Source organism: Pogona vitticeps, chromosome 1 (genome assembly GCF_051106095.1).
Source record: "Pogona vitticeps strain Pit_001003342236 chromosome 1, PviZW2.1, whole genome shotgun sequence".
NCBI lineage: Eukaryota > Metazoa > Chordata > Lepidosauria > Squamata > Agamidae > Pogona > Pogona vitticeps.
The window spans coordinates 6729358-6733928 of NC_135783.1; the positions used below are offsets into that span (position 1 = coordinate 6729358).

General features: G+C 40.2%; 1 long non-coding RNA gene across 1 annotated transcript; it reads left to right on the forward strand.

The window, feature by feature from the left end:
* The first annotated feature begins 274 nt into the window (after positions 1-274).
* Positions 275-3807, forward strand: LOC144584843 (uncharacterized). Its single transcript, XR_013539320.1, has 2 exons — positions 275-1604; positions 2903-3807. It is a non-coding gene; the product is annotated as an uncharacterized LOC144584843 (long non-coding RNA).
* The last annotated feature ends 764 nt before the right edge of the window (positions 3808-4571 follow it).

Consider the following 4571-nt stretch of genomic DNA (forward strand, 5'->3'; position numbering starts at 1 on the left):
GTCCGGCGGCCATTTTGGAGCCGCCGATCAGCTGTTCGGCGGCTCCAAAATGGCCGCCGGACGCCCCAATCGTCGCAAAGCGAGTGCGGCGATTGGGGCTGATCTGTATAGCGATCCCCAAAAAGGGATCGCTATACGGATTTTTCGTTAAACAGTGCACTCGTTAAGCGAGGCACCACTGTATTCATATATGAATACGAGTACCCCCATCTCTACCGAGGAACCCTGGGAGATTTCACCACAGATGGTCTCACGTGGACGAGGCTCCTGGGGCCCTTGCAGTGGCTATGGGCCATTCAATCCGTGAGGCAATGTGTTCTCTTTCTTGTCTTCTGATCTTTTGGGAGGAAAAAAGAGACCATTGTGGAGTGAGGTTGCACAGTTGAACTTCCCACCTGTTTCCCGGTTTCAGAGTTCTCGTAACCTCAAAGATGAATTAAGTCACTGACATTAAAGACAATAAAAAAAGTGGTCAACATTTTGGATGAATCTTTTCTGAGGTCCTGTTACTAATTCATAGTCCTAAGATTAAACTTCCCAGATTCTATGAAGATTCATGACCTCATTCCGCTGCTTCTCAAATTCTTATGCTCTCTCTGAAACTGAGGAACTGGTCCATCCCAATTCCACCACTATAATGTGGATTTGGAAAGACGGGACTCAATTTTCCTCCAAAACCTGCTTGCAGAGCAATTGCAAATATCAAAATTACATCTGGAAGATTTGAGGAATTTGTTGATAATATACGGTGCTTACTCACCTGTATGGATTCTAACTATGCACTCGTCATATGACTACACATCTTTTCCCATGTGGATTGAGTACTATGATAACCGACTCCCAGACTGCAGTGCAGTCCCGCCGAATCATTGAAGCAGGCTTGGGAAACAAGCCATTTTCCTAAACAGTACCTTCTACAAACCAATGATGAAAGATAGTGGGTGTTGTAGTCCTATGCAGTGGTGGGTTTATACATTTGAAGGTGCAGGGAGTCATCGTGTCACCAGCCCCTGTAGGAAGATTTCAGTGATGCAGAGAGCAGGATCCATATCCACAAATATAGAGCTAGTCTTTACAAGCACATTGTGGTACAAATCCTGCTGTTAATTACCAGGGGCCGAGTTCCCTGGTAATGAACAGGTATAGAATTGCCCTATTATATTCTGTGCTGTTGACTTATGATACACACAGACACACAAAACTCACATCTGCCCAATTCTCAGGAAAGAATCCTACATCTGGAGAATAAGAACTTTTTATCTCAAGTGACTATTGAGTAAATATGGGGGAATTTCTCAGATCTGAGTTATAATCAAGGATATTTGCATTTGAACCCTTTCCCCTCCATATGACAGGTGCCTCCTCCAGAACTGCCTGGCTCTCAGCCACAAAAACCTCTTGAAATAGAGGGCTTCAGGAGTCTTCTCCTTCAACTGTTCCTTAGCCTTGCTCTAGCTGCCAGTGACGCTGAGATCACAGCCAACCATCCACCATGAAGGCCTTCCTCCTGCTCTTTGCTGTTGCTTTCTTGGTTTCCAAGCTGAAAGCTGAGCCAAATCCGGAGGCAGCACCAGAACCTCAAGGTGATGCTCCAATGGGAGCAGGTGAGTAGAATTCCGGAATTCAAGCAAGGACCATTTTTCCCTGTGAGAATGAAATGCTCATATTGTGATTGGACGACTGTTTGCATTTCTACCTTTTTCTCTTCCTTCCTGTTCCCATACCTTCCATCTTCCACTAGCAGTAAATGCTCGAGGTCGTTCAGCATGGCCCCAATCCAAGAATGTTGAGGCAGCAGAAAAGAAAAGCAAGAGAAAATTCAGTGAGGGAGAAAGGGAGAAAGTATCTTGGTTTAGCTTTAATGCAATTAGAGCAGTGGAGAAAAGATTGGCTGAGGAAAAAAATAGTAAATATAGAGAACTTATGAAGTTTGAGGAAATGTTCCTACAAAAGGAAAGTGTAGAAGAAAATTAAACATTAAAAAGTATAGTAAGTAGAATTTATAAAATACGAATTAAATGGGAGAATCAATAGGACCCACTGAAAGATATATGGGAAGACGATATGAGGGAAGAAATAAGTACTGAGAGATAGGTGAAAATATGAGATAGAAGAATAATGAAATCTATAAAGATTAAAGAAAACTTTTATAAAATTGTATGTTGATGACATATAACTCAGGTGAAATTAAACCAAATAAATAAGGACTATTCTATTCTGTGTTGGAGAGGATTTATAAAAGGAAAGGGAAGTGCACAATCACAAGAAACATTACAATTTCACAAGGAGAATGGGAATCCTTGAAGGAAAGAGAATTTGTTATATATCCAAGGGTATCGGAGTGGGGCATATTGTTATAGTTTTTGAAGTCTAGTGTATAAAAATTATTTCTTGTTTTTTTCTATTTTTAAAATGTTCCTTAAGTCTGGATTGTGTACTGTAATGTATTTTTTATTAATATAATGTTTTTTTTTTTTAAAAAATAAATTGCTGTACCATACTGCTTTGAATGTGTCTTGGTGTTGCCTATGTTTTTCAAAATAGTTTTTCTTTGATCCCCTCTAGTATTTGTACCCTCACTATTGTTAGCTTTAATGTTCTCTTTAAATGATGTGAAACACCTTGGGGGCTTTTAAGGATAAAGGAGTGGAAATAACATTATGAATGAATGAATGAATGAATGAATGAATGAATGAATGAATGAATGAATTAATGAATGAATTTCCATATTCATTCATTCATTCATTCATTCATTCATTCATTCATTCATTCATTCATTCATTCATTCATTAATAGAGAATGGAGGATAATATATATACATTTAATAGAGAACTTAACCAAACAGCAATGAAAGAAGTCAATATAGGGTCAATTCATTAATTTCTCTGTCTTATTTCTGCAGCTGCCAGCAGTGGAGGTGGTAAAGAGGAGTGTACCAGGATGGGGGGCTCGTGTCACCAAACGTTTTGCGGCTATGGAATGCATCCTGTCGGAAACTGTTTCCCAGGTGTGCCCTGCTGTGTTTCAATCTAGGAAGGAACCAACGTTGTGGAGACACCGTGAAGCCTTGACAGAGAGTGGCTACATCAGGGGAAGAAACAACTCACAACCAATCAGTTCTCAACTCTTGTCATTTCTCATTCACTTTCATTAAAATTGACATTGCATCTATTTCACTGAGTATGTCGTATTTCACTGTGGTCGATGGCACCCTTGTCACCCATTTTCATCAATAAGGATAAACTAAGAATACTACCCTGTTCCATTTTGACATTTGGTGAGATGGAGGGAATGCTTTTTTTAAAAACACTCATCCACTCGGAAGAGACGTTTCAGTCTTCCAAAGTCCTCATTCATTACAACATTCACACACAACTAGACCTCCAAAGTAGACGAGTTGCATCAGAGCCGTGATCAGGCATTCATCCTGAAAGCATGTAGGGCTCCAAGGCTGGTAATGATCTGGTAACTCCTGCTTTCCATGTCCCCACTACCCACCTCCATGTGGCCACTGCAATGATCTCTATAGACCTTGTAGACCCATTCACATGAACACACTCACAGGGCCTTTGCAAACCTGAATATGTAAACATCTGTAGTTCTTCCAGGTTGGGTTGTGCCATGCAGGGCTGGACTTACAAGTGCTCACCCTCAACCCAACCTTCAAAACTGAACACATTTTCAGGATGAATGAGACTGATGGTGTCTAAAGAACTGTAAACAAGATATTTCAGAACTTCTAAAAATATTTTTAATGGCTTCACCTCGAACTATCCCCAGAAAAATTCAACTTCTTCCTCTCCATCCTAATTATCTGAGTGAACTGCTCCCCACATATACAAGTCCCTATATTACCCATAAACTATATATTTTTTGACATTATTATCTCTGATTATAGTAAATGGGGTGAAAATTCAATACATTGTGTTCCTAAAGATCTAAGACAAAATAGTTTCTCATGACTAGTACACAATTTTTGAAAGGAAGCGTTTGTTCTGCCTATGATTGAGGACCAGGTAACTGAGGGACTCAAAGACTCCTTAGCTTGTTCAAGCCACACAGCACTTATTCAAATGTGGATAGAGACCCTCACTGAATGACTCAGACCAAAGAGACCTTAGAGATACCTCTATTTCCACCTAAGGCAGAGTCACCACGGTAGCAGCCATAACAAAACAAAACAAAACAAAAAACTGGCTTCTTTTTTCATCACTTGTCACCCAAACACAAAGCAATTACCTGAACTGTTTTTCAACAAGTTTGAATTGTAGTGATCACAAGAGGGTATCCTGTAGACCATCTTGACTGCTGCCATTGGTGTTGTCAACATTCAGGCTGCCTGTTGCTATTTGAAGCTCAGCAGCCTTTTTCTTGTTGGCAATGCAGGAACAATATTGTGCAGCTACATTGTGTGATTTCCTGGCTTTTTGAATCAAGGGTACAGAAGCACGACATCCCACATTCATAAGCCAGAGGATTTTTAAAGAAACGAATTTCCTGGCTTTTTGAAACAGGAGTTTAAACATGCAAATGCCACACACAAATTCCAACAGAAACCTCCCTTGAATACA